We start from the raw sequence: 18,260 nt of genomic DNA, 5'->3' as shown, positions 1-18,260 counted from the left end.
GTGATTTTTAGATTTAGCCAACAAAACTCTAACAGAAAAAAATACAAAATCCTTAAGATTTCCTCCGAATACGAACTCATGAGTTAAGTAATTAAAAAAAACTTGAAAAAATCGTTAATTCCCTTTTTTGAGGGAGAAAAAATATCGATTGTAGAATCAGTCCATTTTTGATTATATCTAAACAATACTTAATTTTAAACTAATTAAATGGTATTTTCTGAACATTCTGTCAGCGCTTAAATTGATTATTCTATTACAATTATCTCAATAGATATTTAATAATATGTACTGTATCAACATAAAAACAATCTTGAACAAAAATCTAGAAAAGCAAAAAATTATAATATATTTTTTTACTTTATATGTACGTACATACAGTAAAATATTTCAGGGGCATATTTGAGTCAATAATGGGCTTTTTATTCAAATTTCTGGTATGAGTAAAGATACTCAAGAATTTTGACTATAGTTTATATTTATATATTTTTTAAGTGCCTTACATTGGCCCCGATTTAAGGCCTTAAAAATATAATACATCCATTTATTATTCTTTTATTGTAATTATCATTTTTGCTAATAATTTGCCAAACAATACAATGGTTTGAGAAACATTTGTCTAGTTTCCTTTAGTGTTTACGAGTCACATATGTAGTTGGGCGGTTTGTTTATCAATATTTTTTGAATTTAAATTACGTCTAGTGCTCAAAAGTTGTCATTTAAATAACCTTTGCAAAAATTTTATTCATCTACAATTTTATCTTTAGGTTGCACATCTATGGCAAGGATGAAAACAAAGCTTTAAAAAAAAAATATTGCATTAAACTATTTTGACATACATTTTTCTATTCCATAAAAAGTATTAATAAAGTTTTTTTTCTCTAAAAGTCGTCCAATCCAGCAAAAAGAAAAGAACAAGAAAAAACAAAAAATATGACATAATAGGTAATGTAAAAAGTTAAGAGCGTGTATCGCTAAATATCTTAACTAAGCTATATCTTACGATTAATTCATCACATCAAAAAAATTGCTTAAAGTATGATTAAAGGTTAAGTTTATACATAAAAAAGTTAATATACAGTTTTGTTTGATGAAGCCAGATTTTTTGTTACGGCGTTCTAAAATTGAAGTAGAAAGAGAAAAAATTCGTTAGATTCTTCATTCTTCACTAAGAGTAAGATTAAAAGGGGGATCAGGCTCCCAAAAAAGTTTGTGCTGTTTATGGACCCAATAAACTGTCGAATGTAACATCAAAGCGGTGACTCCAATGATGCCGTTCTGGTAATTTGGACGTCGAAGATGAAGCAAGATCTGGTAGACCAGCCATCGAAAATGACGATAAAATAATGTAAATCTTCTTGTTTGACCAAAATGTTAATTTTATTGGTTTATTTAAACTTTATTGTTAAAATAAAGCAAAAGGCGCTGAGAACTTTTTACTTCACGTGTTATATTTTGATATTTTCTTTCTAAAAGGTTAGTAAAAGTACGTGCTATACACAGATCACCAAAATTACATTAAGTTAATCTATCTTTTTTTCCTGATTACAATTAATTAAAATTAACTTTACCAATACTTTTTATAGAAAAAAAACAACTATCAAAATAGTTTTCTGTAAAAAAATAATAATAATAACAACAATTAGTTACTTAAATCGTTATTCACAAAATAACTAATATATTCCCTATTTCAAACTTGTGGAAATGTGTGATAATATAATATAATTAGAAAATGTTACAAATCATGTTATTTCATTAACAAATGACATTTTTTCCGCAATAGTCCTAATTGAAATTCGAAAAAAGTTGAAAAAACCAAAAAAATATCCTTAAATTTAGATTTTTCATCATTAAGGTAATACATCATTTTTGGTAAATACAAAAAGAAACAAAAAATTAATATAGTATTCCTGACAGTCTGAAGAATGTTTTGAAGAATAGTAACTTTACTGTTATAAAGTATTATTATATTACTTGTGAGCAAAGTAATAAACACAAATCCTATTCTGTATCTATTATAGGCTCCAATGTCAATCTTCTATTCGACTTCTTGTTCAACAAGGACTTAGTTCCCCAACAAACCCTCCAAGTTGTTCAACGTTAAAAGTTATTAAATTGAATGACCCTCTGCTGAAAGAATATTTACCTATAAAAAAAGTCTATATTAATAAAGCAATGTTTGTTTGTCTGAAAAATTGTATTTCTTTACCTAGATGGTTAAGCAAATGAGAGTTTGGGAATGATAAGGAATATTATTATGGAATCTAAAAAATAAGAAAATGGTAACCCTGACAATTTGAAGTATTTTTTTGCGGAGAGAAGCTTAGCTGTTATTCTGTTTTATGTAATAAAGAAAAAACAACTTTTTACAAATAATAACAATAACAATAATATAGACAGGAATTTAAACATTGTTAATCCTCAATTTTACTCCAAATCCATCATGGACTTAGACTTATATCTCCCGAACAAGTCCTCAGTCGTACTCTTCGTCTTTCTTTTTATCCTTATTTATAAAAAAATCTTCAAGAATTATAGTATAATTATGAGCAGCTTTGTTAATGAAAACCCTTTTCTGATTGAAACTAGAAATAGATGCTCTCTTTTACATTGTCATATTTTTTTATTTCTGATAATCACACAGTTTTTCATGATTAGAGTTTTTTTATAATGTTCCTTACATTGGTTAGATGGAGTTGCACTGATTAAGTATAAGTAAACATTATAGTATTACAATTACTCCCTCTCACCTAGGCATATTTTTGGTGAAATCCATAAACAGAAAGTATATTTCTTTCTCTAGGAATCGCCTGGGCGCGAACGCACATTGAATTTAAGAGAATAACTTCTCCCGAGCACGTTGTGAATGAGCTACGGCGATTCCATCTTCGTGATTCTATTTTTTGAAAATGGCGGAGCCCGTTTATTCTTAATTTTTTATAGTTATGACAGCAAATAAATAAATAATCCGCTAGCATATTGGCAGAAATTATTGGAATGCCCATCCTTAATTCTACATTTCGTTACTCTCCGTCATTCACAAAATTACTTTATATTGAGATGTTCTCTCCTTTAGAATGAAAAAATACTAATAACATTTAAAAAAAGTAAAAAAAAACTGTACAGGTGCCAATCAATCTAAAAGAAAAAAAAATCGCACGCTAAAAATGCTTCGGATTTGCATTCCTATTAAAAAAAAGGCTGTCATGAAAATAATATATTATATCTGTTGCCATATTTTTTTTTCATATATAGGTAGAGACACATACTTAAATGCATAGATTCTTAAATATGCCAACTAATAGGATTAAAAGTAAATTAATAAAATGTCATAAATGGTAATGCAAAGTGGAACGCGCCTTTCTCATCGGCATTCCTCATTAAATAATTATTCAAGAGGGGTAAGATTTTGTTGTTGTTGTTGTTGTAGCTGTGTGTCTGCGAAGGATATCACTTGGTTCGTATGTCCTAAGCCTTTTTTTTTTGCGTTTCTAAGTATTTCATTAGTAAAGATAGCACTTCTACGTATAAAGTGTAATCACAAGTATGTGTACTTTATGAATGATGGAGATTAAAGGTGGGTTCACTATAACGCTTACACACAATTTAGCAAGTATTTCTTCTTCAATTTGTGCAGTAATGAAAATAAAAGGGGATAAATTATTCGTACTGAATAAGTGTCTAAGCATTTCAGTCAACCCCCCTTACGCTGAGAATTTGTTGCAGAGCAATAAGTGTAAGAACCTATTGGACTCATTATATAATTGGAGATAAACGATGAAGTACATAGTTCCTCCCTATGTCTTTCTTTGATACCGAGTAGAACTTGTGTTTTTTCCCCTTAATCTTGATTGGAATTTTTTTGACAGCTAGGCTACTGTCCTCTCAAATAATTTTCAAATTGTCATAACTAAGACGTTCATTTTTAGTTATTTTTATTTTTACACACTGGTCGGACATATTTTATACAACTCCAAACATAATAAAATATTGTTCAGAGCATATGTAAATAAATATACTATCGAAACCCTATACTAAAATTACCCAAAGCTGCTCTACTCTCAAATATTATTCAAATTGTGAGGGTTAGCATGTTTATTTTGAGTTTATCTTTTTTTTTACATACCAAAATGTTGTTGTTTTCAAATCCTAGATATCACTGCAGTAGTATAAAATTTGATCTGCCTTACTATATAATCTATAAACCAGGTCTCTAGATGATATTTCCAAAAAAAATTGAGTCTGGGTTATCGTAGTAATATTATTGGACGGGTTAATGTTTAAATTTAAACTTGGGCATAATTCTTCATAAATAATATAATATATATGCAAGTGAAGTTTTTCAAATTAACAAAACCATGAACTTGAATGACAAATGTATTGAAGTACCAAGTATTATAACTGAACAAAAGAACTACTCCGAGCAGTGTAATGTATAATAAATATAACGCAAAGAGTGATCCATTAATATAAAAGAAAACGAAAAATAACTTGTTAATCCTGACAATTTGAAGAATGTTTGAAAGGAGAGCAGCTTAGCTGTCATAATGTTTAAAAAATTATCTACGGACAGCTGTGAGATGACAGAGTACACATAAATCCCACTCCGCTTATTTTTGAAATAATAAGTCCTACATAGATAGCCATTTAGAAAGACAAATTATATAGACCTCTAAGGTTAGACATCATGCGGTCATGAAAGATTGAGAGCATCACTTATGATTTGGTACGGGAGTGTCAAGTGTTTGTTGGACTTGGAGTAGAATGGAGGATTGACGTCGGAGTAAATCCTGCCCATATCCTTTTCTCCTGCGCGTAATCAAGCTATCACTTTATACTTTGATATTGTCGTCTCAAAAATCGAATAAGAGTGATACGAATTAAATAAGATTAATAATGATAGCAGCTGTTGAAGAAAAAAACAACAACAACTACTCATTGGATATCCAAATTAAAAAAATATTGCGTACCGTAAAGTCATATTTTATTCAGCTCTAGAAATTACATTTAACATAGAGGTGCAATGACGTTTTTCCCTTCCTTCCTACCTACAACGTAACATTATAGCACACCTGCCTTTTCTCCAAAAGTATTGTATTAGAGAGAGAGAGAGAGAATAAGCAACGAGAAAGAGAAAAATAAATATAAGGGGACTGAAATTAATTAACCTTCATTTCTGGAATAGTATCCTTCATCTACCAAGTGGTCCATTCAAATTAAACACTTTGAGTGTTAAACTTCATAAATATATAAGTTACTCATTAACGGTAGAACTTCAACCAAATTAACACTATAAATGTAATTGTACCTAAGCTACCTTAATAATCAATGTAGCCGTCTTTAGCGGCAATGCTGTCTTCCAGGCGATGCCAAAAAGCCTGGCACCCACTACAGATGTAATCATCTATCATGGTGTCCCAGTGTTGGCTGACAGTAGCTTTGAAGGTCTAGGTGTTTGGATGTCGGATTTTACAGCCTTTACCCTCGACATGCACTCAAAAGTTCTATTCAAAGGGGTTGGCATAAAGTGTCAAAAACAGTTCAAAAGAAATGAAGTGATTAATTGAAAACAATCTTGCGACGGAGGAGATGGGTTTCTTTCATTGCTGGTTTCAAAAGGTAGCCACTCAACCCTCACAAGGCTCTTTCCACCCACTTTTTTGATAGCTTTTTGGATAGTCTGGTGTGAAACCCTGAAAGCTGTTTTCTTGAATTCTTCCGGTTCCAGGGTGGCCTTTTTGACAGAGCCTTTCTTCCTCTCTAAAGTATTACACTTGCTGCTGGCGTAGACGGTAGTAATCCTACACCAAACTGCTTGGAGTGCACGAATGGAAATTCGTCGACACGTTAAAGTGTCATTTTCTCTACTTCTACGTAAACTCAACCTTCATAAATTATTGAACTAGCAGAAGGTCTTATTTTATTGGACCACCCGGTACAGGATAGAGAATACTTACTTATAGTTATTATTTCTGGTAGATGTGGAAGAAACAGAAACTCCTTGCTTTCACTTTTTATCTTTCATCTTACTCTTTTTTTTCAACAGGAGTAGGATGAAAAGAAGAAAAGAAATAAAGAAAAAAATCAAGCTACTACTTACCCAGGGTCGTAGCTAGAGTTGTAAAATATTATGACCCCATGGGTATGTCAAAGGAACCGAAAATTAAATATGTCACTCATAGTCAGAGTTAACACATTAATATTAATGAAATTAATGATTACATTTTGGGTAGGTCGTAGAGAGGAACATTTTTGTAGAGTATAGGGTTAATTTAGAATTCATAGATTGGCTCATAAGGATGTTGAGCCGGCAATTCAATTGTATAAAAAGGATAGTTTAATTGTTAGCGTCCTCTCAATCTTCTACTCAATCTGATGTTGAGGAAAGGGGATCTTCGGGGACTTTGATAAATATGTGAAGCAGATGGCCCGTATATACATATGATGGAGCTCGGCTTGGATTGGGAAATTAGATGGACGGATATGTTTAGGGAAGAAAATATATATAAAATGTGTATTTTTTATTCAACTTTATATCCTTGCTTGATACGGAGTAGGACTTGTATTCATTTCCATAATCTACAAACTAATTTAATGGAAACGTCATGGCAGCTAAGGTCTTCAAATTACCATACTTACTAACTTCATTTTTGGATATTTTAGTTTTTACACATGCACCGTACATATTTTATACAGCTCTAAGCAATATTTATATATAAGTATATTTTGGGGTATATCTATTATATAATTTTTTCTATTAATTTAGTATCTCTATGATTACTGGAATTTCAAAAGCATAGATGATCCTTGTTTAACCACTCTCTTTCCGTCTATCCTTCGTTTTACGTGTTGGTTGATTATTTTTTTGCTTTTTTTTTTCAGTTCTTCTATGAAAAAACCATGAGCTGATTAATAGTATGTATTAAAAAACACAGAGGTCGTTCAAATATCACAACATAGTATGGTTTTAATAATATTTTCATAATAACTAATAAAGTAATTTTAATTTTAGCACATTAAAACGAGCTGATTAAATTCCTTACAAGTGGCAGCATTGACTATGACAATTTGAACTTTTTATCGAGGAGAAAAGCTTAGCTGTCACGATATATTAAATTAACTACGAGCAGCTATGATGGAAAGGAAATAAATCCAAATCCCAATCCGTGTTTAACACAACATCAGCAATAATTACTTTATTGTCGATCCACAATACTTTGGAGTCCAAAATATGACTATTTTATACTAATGTAGTCGTATTCATGTTATCTAGTCCAAAGATTTGGGTTATTTTCGTAATAAAATGTAATAAATATTGAAATGTGTTCCCTTACAAAAATGCCATTCTATACTCAAGTCAGACAAAATGAACAAAAAAGTGTGATTAACCATTTGGTTTTTTCTGAATAAAGATCATTCTAAGAATATATAAAAATGACATTCCAAAAAATATTTCTAACCATTTTATGAAGAAAGGCTGAAAACTAATTTTTTTTATATATTTAAAAAAAGAAAAGTCCTTGTATTTTAGTTGCTATAAAAATAATATTTGATATTGGAGTCTGAAAAAGTAAGAAAAACAGTCGGAAAGTTTGTGTGCATTATGTAGTGAAGGGAAATGATCCTTCACTCCTATCAATTAATTACCTAAACACACAAAACGGAATTTCCATTTGAAAAAAACAAAAAAAACCTTCGATAGATAATAGTACTGCAGTGTAAGTATGTTGATACGATAACCTTTATAAAATCGTTTACCCCATGTATTTCCCCTTCATAATGACGCCTTAGTATAAGGCAATATATAAATGCGATACCAGAAATGAACAAGTACTTTCCCAGTTTATAATAACATTTTATTGTTACTCATTATGTTTTTGCCTAATTTTATTTGAACCTTGATATAAGTCAAGACACCTTCTATACATACTCTTTTTTCCTCGTTTTTTTCTTTACCAGCCAAGGGCTATTTTTTAAAGAGTAAAATATTAATGAAATACAAGAGGGACTTAAATTAAAGAAATAGTTTAATAAATATTTTAAACCTCTGTTAGTCATCATCCATTTTATGAAAGGGTTAGTGAACTGGGTAAAAAATTCTCCAAACATAAAACATATTTAATAACATAATAATCTGTTGAACGATTATAATAATTACTTCATTTAAATATTGAACCCTTTTCTAAATTACTTCATACATTTTGCACTTGAAATATCAATAAAAAAACTTATATAAATATTGGATATTATGTAAAAAGACATCCTTATTTAAAAATATTCTCAAAAACATGTGGTTGAGGGTTCAAGAAGATATAATTTGTTATTTTTTTTTGCTAAAAGCAATACATTGATATTTTGAAACACATTTTTTGCAATATTAATTATCTTCTGAAAATTTTGGGAATCAAATTAGTAACTTATTTGTTTTAATGAGGTTGTGTTTTTTATATAGAATAAAAACTACAATATTATAATTTTGTAGCTACCATTGTATGCCTCAGAATAAATAAAAAAAAGAGGCAAGAAATCAAAAGGAAAGACAAAGTAACCACTTTTACGCAAAACAGTAAATTTAATTCACTAAATCTCAATTAAATATTGTTAAATATATGGATAAATGATAAACAAGGGATTATAAGGATAAATACTAAACTGGATATCATCCGATTGAATGTTTGAGGAGTATACTAAAAATTATTAGTATAAAATATAGATTCAAAGAAATTAAAAGTATTTTTATAGATCTCAGTGTTTGTAATATAGCGTTTCACTAATGGAAGGTTAAGGAATACAAATAATTAAATTCTGTTTATTTTATAGGGTATCTAGATGAAATCTTCACCCTCTCTCGTATTTACAAAAAAAAAAAACATAAAACCTGTATCTTTATTTCAAATAAAAAGCAAAGTCATGTTAAGTTATATGTCTTGAGGATATTCGAAATAATTTACCTCTGCCTCGATACGGCCTCTGAAGGAGAGTAAGCCTTGATGAAGAGGTCCCTGATCATGGATGGGAAGTACTCCTCGACGATAGCCACCAGAGTAGTCATAGTTTTATAGGGACTTCAATCAGTGTAGCCTCAAGGTAGACTCAGATCAAATAATCCATGCTATTAAGATGAGGGCTGCTGGGGAGCCACTGGTTCTTGGTCATCAGATCTTGTAAGACTGGCATACGAGATCCTCGTTAGCATATGTCCTAACTGTATTGTCGCTGACTTCAAGTCCAATTTCCAACTGAGACGAGGGACTTTCCTGATGGTGCGCCTTTGTATATGAACTCCACGTCCCTGACCTTCTTGGAGTCCTCTTGTGACCTCCACAAGCTCTAAATAGTCATTTTGGGGTTCTTTGAATCCTCCAGTGTCATATTAGTTTCCTGGATGTAACGCATTGTCAGCCCAGTGGTGTTATACATGTCACAGTTGCTGATTTGCTATTGATTATTAATTAGAAATATAACTACGGCGCATCTCCAATCCTCCTCTATGAACTGAATCTCCGGCAGCTCCGAGTATAGTTCTCTTATTGTTGCAAAATTAGACTGAAGGAATGTGCTTTGTCTGTATGTTACGTAGAATTTTAAATTAAATTGATATGACGACGACATTTACTTACAAGCCGACCCACAGAGGGTGTGGATTTCATCTTTGAGAAGTTGTCAGGTTAATAATGAGTAAAAAATATATTTGCAATTTCTTTAGTTCATTACACAATTGTTTTAACTCAATTATACATATTTGATTTCATACATATTCTATTTATAGAAAAACACCACCAGCCGGTCAAAAAAAGAAAAAGGAAAGAAAGAGTGCACGTTCCATGTTTAAGAATGAGATCTATTTTTGTTCTACATGCCCCAATATTTAGTATAATATTGCCTTGATCCTTTTTTCCACCACGGAAAAAGGTTCTTCCTTTTTTCCTCTCCTTTTTCTCCCCTTTCTTTCTCTCCTTCGTTTTCTCTCTCTCACTCCCTTTTTTTTTATCTTTCCCCTTTTTTTATATTATCCATGTAGTTTGAGTTTCGCCCTCCTTAAGAAGACACAATCAACTGAGAGTACCCACTTTTTTCATAAATTGTGTTTTTTTTTGCGTGAAAGTGTTGATTATTGTTCGTATTTGTCTTCTTCTTTTTTTTTTTTTTCGTATCACCCAAATCCTTACTAATTTCTGACTCAGAAGTACATTAAATCAACAGCTGCATCGTGGATATATATTCAACAAGTACTCCATAACTTTCATCAGGTTCTTATCTCATGAATTTATGTAAGAATACATTTACTTTCAGGATGGCTATGTTTTTTTGAACCTATGGTTTCTTCTTTGATGTGTCGTGTACATAGTACACATATAATCTGTTAATCAGGATTTGAATTATATGCATATAATTAAGTACTTTTGAAAAAAAGTAAAGGGAGAAAAATGAAGAAATCCGATTTCTTAATCCTTTTTAACCCTTTAATCACATTCTTTAATTCAACAGGTTTCATGTACACACATGTATAAATAGTGAAAAAATATTCACTCTTTGGAATTCTTATGAAACCTTTCGTTATTTCCAAACAATTAGCCACCCCAGATTAGTAAATTGAAACCGTTATGTTTTGTTGCAATTTATTTTGGATGTATCCAGGATTATCATTTGAAGGGGGGGGGGGGAGCTTGGTTTTGGGATTGAAAAAAAAATCCAAAAATTAAAACTAAAAAGTGCTAAACTGAACCAGACCGTGACGGAATTAGGCTGAACTATAGTCTTGAGTCTTAAAAAAGGACCAAAAAAACATTAGTTGTTATTACAAATTGAATTCATTTTTATCATTATATTTGAAACTCGTGAATTAATATTGCTTATTTTTAGTTGGAAAAAATAATAGCGAATTGTCTGTTGACTATATTTTATTTTTAAGTTATTATCAAATTAGACAATATGTTCTATAAGCATTGTGAAGAGATTTAATAAAAAGAACGTCTAAGGGGCATTCTACCTCGAGAACCAATTTCAAAATAGGATAATAACTCATAAACTGATGAAGTGTTATCTAGCAATGATAAATTAAGATTTTACATTGAAGCTAGATAAAAGTATGATACACACAAGATTTACAGTCTGGGGTAGAGAAACACCCCAGGAAAGTTAATGAGGGTAAATATATTTTAACGACTACGGGATTCTTTGTAATACAGGATGCAGTATCGTCCTTTTTTATAATGCGTGCCAATTAGACTGTAGAACTAGTAAGGGGCGTAGCTATGGTTTCATTCTGGACGCGAGAACCTGAAGTTTTCTTGGAAAGAGAGTAAGTTGCTATCATGCGCTGGAAAATATAGAAACGTGTATTTGCCGTTGAACATAAATACTTCCAAAAAATGGTTTGACAAAATATTTTATAAAAATCAAACTAATTCTAACTTAGCTTCTGATTAAGAGTCAACAGGTATTAAAAAACCGAAGTCTGGTTTATTCAGTGCATAGACAATAGGGGTAAAAACCTCACATATGGGATATGATTTTTAAAACAGTGTGAAGCAACACTTTAAATGTATTCTATCCTTATGAAAGAAAGATAAAAACAATGTTACTGCACCATGTACATGCAAATATTGCTTAACATAGCACTCATATATTTATAACCAAATTCAGTATAGAACTCTTAAATTTTTGTTTATTGCATAAAATGTAAAAATATCAATACTTTTTATGAAAGGATTTCTAATTTGAACATGATTTACTTATGTATGAATAGATAAAAGCTAAATCTACATATTAAATATACTGTGTACACTTTCATATCTTTCAATGTATCTAAATAGTGTACATTTTATATCATTTAGATAAGTTAGCCTATATCATTTATTATTCAATTCCCATCAAAAGAAAATGGATTTAGGCACTCAATTTTCCGAATCAATGATTCAATAGCTGTATGAACTGTCTAATTGACTCCCCATTTTTTTATTTTTTTTTTGAGTGGGCAAAATGAAGAGTAAATTTTCTTCTAAATCTGTTGTCATTATAACTTAACTCCTGAGGAGTGGACTTCCTTTTAAAATATATCATTGCTATATACGAAACTGGATGTAACTTTTTGTGTTGGACTCAGAGTAGAATTGAGGATTGATGTCGGAGTCATTTTTGCCATGTCCTTGTTTATTTCCTTCCCCCCACCCAATCTCATCCCAAATGTTTGCAGTTGTGTAATGAAATGTCATGACAGCTAAGCCGCTCTCTACTAAATACATTTCAAATTGACAGGGTTACTATCAAGGTTAGCATCACTCTACGCGGTGGTGATGCATGGCTTTTTACTGCCTAGGCAAAATATATAAAATTTACCTTTTAAACATTAAAGTAAAATAACTAAATACTTGATTGACAAATATTTTATTGACACCCATAAGTAATAAATTAAAACAAGCCAATTAAATGACAGTAATCTTTTGTTTTTTAACCTCACTTTTACCACATATATTTCTCTATATTATATTTATATTTAGTTACATAAGTAGGTATATTATTTTTAGTGGTGTATAAGAGAAACCTGACAATTTGGAGAATGTTTTAAAGGAGAGCAGCTTAGCTTTTATGACGTTTTATTATATCAGTTGGAATCAGTCGTGAGAGGAAGAAAATACACAAAAGCCCCACTCCATATATAATAAGGACATATAGGCTGGAATAACTCCAATATATATCCTCAATTCTACTCCAAGTCTAACAAGAGCTTACATTTATAAGTCCCGAGCAAACCCTAATTGTTACTCTCTGTCTTTTATGAGCACACGCGCAATTTTTTACTTTTTACTTACATGTTTAGATTCGAATGTGCACTCGGCAGAGTACAAAACCCCTTCCAAAAACATAACCTCCGTTCAACTTCGCCGCAAAAAGAAAAAAAAAGGCCGCTCCCACTTTCTAGGCCACTATTTATACATCATTATACATAATATATCAATTACCAATTCCATAATAGTTTACTATATATATGTTTGTACATCGAAAATGACATTGATTGATAATCTTTGCAGTAGCACTGTACCTAGGCATGAGTTTTTATTACCCTTTCTTTACTTTTTATTATTCTCCACAAAAATGTAACCTAGAATATGGTTGGATGCATTATAACCATACTCAATTACCTCCGTGATTATCGACTTTTATTGAATAATTATTAACAATACAGTTGTAGAGAAATATGGTTAATAGCAACTATATTTGTCTTTAACTCGTCGAAATTTTGTGATATGTTGTTTGACTTCTTCGTAGTCATTTATACTGAACCAATTGATCTATTTTTTTCTTTCTTTCATTAATTGATGATATTACCAACTTGATCCTGACTGAGAGCTGGCGGAAAAGGATTGTATTTAACGTACTATAAAATTTAAGTGGTAGTCCTGATAATTTAAAGAATGTTTGGGTGGAGAGCAGCTTAGCTGTCATGACGTTTTTTAATAGATCAGCTACAAACAAGATGAAGGAAATAAACACAAGTACCAAGGTTGTATGGCTTCCAAACTATCCGATATTTAATCCGGTGTATTACTCATTCTCGTCCATTCTTGAGGCAAAAGCATATGAAAAACCTCTTAAGAATTTTTAGAGGCTTAAAGCCTTTCTTTAAGGCATTGAACAAAATCGGTCAATTTTGTCGCTTTGTCGCTTTGCTTTGGGGGGGGGAATGCTACCATTAAATCAAGCATCTGCTATCTTTGTTGTACTTCCATCGACATCTTTACTCCAATTAAAACGTGTTGCATTATTATTGGAAAGCTGAAAGCTTCAGAAAGCCATTGTTACCAATCACAATTAGAAATGATTATTAATGAACATTTAATTTAGACTTGAACCATGCGACAATTAATATGTGCCACCCAGTAACTTAATTATTCTTTTTTTGTCCTATTTCATTAAAAGGATCTCTGTTATTTCGTTGTCGCTTTCAATATATATGTATGAAAGCCATATATGTGTATATTTCAAGCAGCAAAACAATAAATCAATTGATACATTAATATATTGCCTTATGTTGCTGTTGCACTACATAAAATCAAATACTTACATATGCACATGATTTCTGTCCACTTTATATATTTAAGCTTTTTAATTATTACATCTTGCAATTCTTAATACATAGATTTCCCCATGTTTCTATGGAATGTTGTACATTGTAGGTAGTAGTTATTTTGCATATCTGAACCGGTTGGCAAATCGCTAAACTGAGAGAAGGGGGTTACTCATGAACTGTTTTTTAAAATATGTAAAAAGAACAGGTTCTCGTTCAACTAACCGTGAATTTGTACGTACTAAATGTCAAAAAGAATTAGTGATGAAAATTGGAGCATTTTTTTTTTTTTTCATTACTTAGGAGTTACATAAGATTGACAGATGCTTAGTAAGATAAAATTCACTCGTCAGTTTGCTAACTTTAAAATAACGTTCGAGCTTAAAAATAAACTCAATATTCATCTCTCAATATAGGTCCTACTCCCTTGAAATAAAATGGTTTAAAAAAGAACTGGATTTCTAGCTAATTGAGGAACCAGGTTCGAATCAAATCAGAACTGCTAAATATGTGGATAATGCTCCCTTTTGAAGAGCAAAGAACCGCATGGAGCCCGGAACTGCTATTTACGGATCGTCTTCATAACTATTACATATCATAAAGGATTGTTGTGTCTGTTGGTCTCTTAGTTGTTGAGTTTCTTCTTTCTTTACTTTTTTTGAAAGAAAAAAAAAATGTTTTTAGGTACTCCATTATTTTATACGTATTTGTTACATACACATCCTTTGTATTTCAAAAACAATTTATGTCATACATGTCAAGTCATGAAAAGTTTAATGAGTAAAGTGCATTTATGTCATAAATAAGGTCTCCCCATTTCTTGTCATCTTTGTTTTCTTCTTTAATAAAATAATAGCATTAATACGCTTGTCTAGAGTTGTATTAAATATGTCCTAGATGGGGAAAAAGATTGTGTCTAGTTGGCAATCGGAACAGTTCCCATTATTCTTTGATTATTAAAAATAGAACATCTAAGTGTAAAGTAAGGACTAGTGCATATGATTATGAAATATGGAGAATAACCATAATGATTTTTTGGGTGATTTGTAAGGGTAAGTCCTCGTTGCAGATTGAGGATCGATATTGGAGTATTTCTTTATACGTCCTTGCTAGATGGGTTTTGTGTTTATTTCCTTTCTCGTAGCTACTCTAATGAAACGTCGACAGCTAAGCTGCTCTCCTCTTAAATATATTTCAACTTGTCAGGGTTATCATGTTATTTTTCGCTAACTATTTATTATCATTACAGGAGGTCATATTTTTTACAACGATAGTAACGACAATATTAATCATTAACCACTAATTTGTCTATATAAAACACTCTTAAAAATCAGAATTAACCCGTAAAATGATTAAAAAATAATTATTCTTTGATTTTTGAAGAAAAACCATCAAAGTAAAAAGTCTGCTCATAAATTAAAAAGAGCCACATTTAGGTGAGTCTTCGTTTGACTCAGAGTAGAATTGAGGATCGACATTGGAGGAATGTCTTTACTTGGTATGGAGTGGGTTTTGTGTTTATATCCATTTTCGAACGACTGATGCTAGCTGATTTAATAAAGCATCATGACAGCTTAGTTGCTTTCCTTCCTAATGATTTTTAATTGCCATTCTTCAATGTATTTTTTTTTAGTATACCCCTAGATCATAGTTTACACAACTCTATCTATTCTTAAATCTGCCTACAATGAATGGTAAAAAAAACTATGTCAAAATGAATTTATTTATATTTAAATGATTTTAGAAAATGTACGTTTTTTCCTTTTGGAAATCTGTTAGTTTTCTATAACATGGCTTCAGTAATGTGTATCTTTCGTTGTATAAGTGCAATATAAAAACATTTGAATTAAAAAAAAAATATATATATAAAGATTTACTACCCCCAAATATGTAGAGTAAAAAATCTTGAGCATTTTTCCCCTTTATTTAGACAATAAAATTAACAGTTTGGATTATTTCATTTAGATGGTTCCAAACGGTTTTTTAGCTAACCATAATTTCCTGGCAATTGAATAAGTGCTCACATGAAGGTCCAAATAGACCATTTCCATTATTTTATCGATATTTTGGACGTCCATATTATCAGCACGGAGTCGTTGGAACCACCGATTTTCTGTTGCATTTGATCCTTGGGTACCTAAATAGCACGATTTTTTTTTTTTGGCTGCCTTCTTTTTACCTTGGTCGTAGTAATTGAATTTTCTGTTTTTGTACTTCCATCTTGGAGCGCCGTAGCACACAACTAGCTTCACCAAACATATAACTGCAAAGGAACTTTTTCTTAAGTGGACGCTTAAACTTTAAGTATAATATAAACTTTTTTTGATCCAATGTATTCATCGTGAGATATAGCTCACTAAAGACATCTAGCTACAAACGTTCATAACTTTTTTACTTGGCCTAATATAGATAGATATATTTATACTATGTCAATATCTGGTGATGAAGGAATGTTTATTAATTCTTCTTCCAAACAATTATTTTTTTATGAAAAAGTAGTCAGATATACATATGAACGTATATTATATACAAAATATATTCTATGAAAGAAAAAAAAAAATTATTATTTCTTGAAAAAGATGTATATTTTTCATCTGATGTTATTTAATTAACTATTTTGTATGTTTCGTCGACATAAAACATTATTGTACAAAACCCAAGAATATAAGAAAAAAGACCTATATCTTTTTTTCTTCATATAACCATACAGCTCTATATTTCAATTATAGACTTTGAATGCAAATTTGTGGGATGATTTAAGGTAGCAAATTATTGTAACTATAGTGTAAAACCTTTATTTGGTTATAGAGACTTATACTCGCCCCAATATGGCCATTGAAATAAAATATATCCCAAAAATATCACTCTTTTGATTTGATGAACAATTTTGCTACTTTAAGTGTTATTTGTGGGGCACACAAAGTGTTTATAGAAATAAATTAGCTGTTGAAAATTGACGAATTAATTTGGTTAGGCTTTTGCAAATTTTTTATTTGAATTTTATTCTTTTGTAAGTTTGAGACTTATTTTCACCATGAGGAATATATATATATTAAAATATGTGGCGCGTCGACAAAAATAAATCTTGGACAAAAATCAAGAAAAGGGTAAAATCCCCATTTATTATTTTACTTCGTTTTACATATTTTATACCTACAGCCCAATAATTCATAGACATATTGGAGTCAATTCTAGGCTTTATATTCAAATTTGAATTACAACTTTTGTTTAGAACTTTTATTTGAATAAAGAGACTTACTTATATTTGTCCCGATATCGTCCTTTTAAAATAAAATCGATCCTTTGATCATTGTTTTATTTTTAATTCATTTTGCCTACTTTTAGTGGAATTTGCGGCATCATTTCAAAGGGTTCATTGAAATAATTTGTAGATAAAAATTGGGGAAATTCATCAAAGAATATCAATGTAATCTACATTCAATTTGAGACAAATCATTCAAGTCTGTGTTTTGTGTTGACGGGCTATATGAGAGGTTATGCTTGTACATATAAGCAGAAAAGTGGTACGTCAATATAAAAACAATTTTGAGCAATAATTAAGAAAAGGAGAAAATTCAATTATTTTTTGACTTGATGTATGCATACAGTCCTATATTTCGTAGACGTATTTGAGTCAATTATAGTCATTGTATTCAAATTTGTGGGATGAATTAAGATGAGCAAGAATTGTATTTATAGTTTAAGATCTGTATTCGATTAAAGAAACTTATATTGCCTTCATTATGTCCCCTTGAAATATAATCTCTCAATTTCTTATTATTTTATGGCGACGATCAATTTTGGCTACTTTAAATGGAATTTACTTGTTTTGTAACTAATTGTTTATGCTTTAATATATGGAAATATGAGTTAACTTCAATCACAATTATTAATTGTTGAATCAGTAAGTGTTTAGATTTCAATGGAGCATCCGGTAAGATAAATGTGTAACCTCAAGAGTGGTTCAAAACCCCCACCACTACTTTGAAGAACGCTCTATAAAATTACCTATAAGTAAAAGGTTTCTGCAGTATAAAATTGGGACTTTGAGGCGGATTAAAAACCCACTGCGTCGAGAGCCATAAATGCCCCCTCCGAATTTTTGACACTTTTTTTGAAATGACAGTTTTGACAGCCACCTTCCCTTTTCAATGGTTTTACTAATTTTTCCAAAAAATAAGAATAAATACTTTTT

At 30.6% G+C, this 18,260-nt stretch overlaps 1 protein-coding gene across 1 annotated transcript in view; it reads left to right on the top strand.

Annotated features, from left to right (window-relative positions):
• Positions 1 to 9,867: 9,867 nt before the first annotated feature.
• LOC121132518 (regulating synaptic membrane exocytosis protein 2-like) overlaps positions 9,868 to 18,260 on the top strand; it is a 102,143-nt gene continuing 93,750 nt past the window's right edge. The window contains 1 exon segment of the mRNA XM_040727935.2: positions 9,868 to 10,268. The gene's annotated coding sequence lies outside the window, so the exon portion shown is untranslated.

Source organism: Lepeophtheirus salmonis, chromosome 2 (assembly GCF_016086655.4).
Source record: "Lepeophtheirus salmonis chromosome 2, UVic_Lsal_1.4, whole genome shotgun sequence".
Taxonomy (NCBI): Eukaryota; Metazoa; Arthropoda; class Copepoda; order Siphonostomatoida; family Caligidae; genus Lepeophtheirus; species Lepeophtheirus salmonis.
The sequence above is the reverse complement of the archived record's forward strand: the minus strand, read 5'-3'. Positions and strand labels throughout refer to the sequence as shown.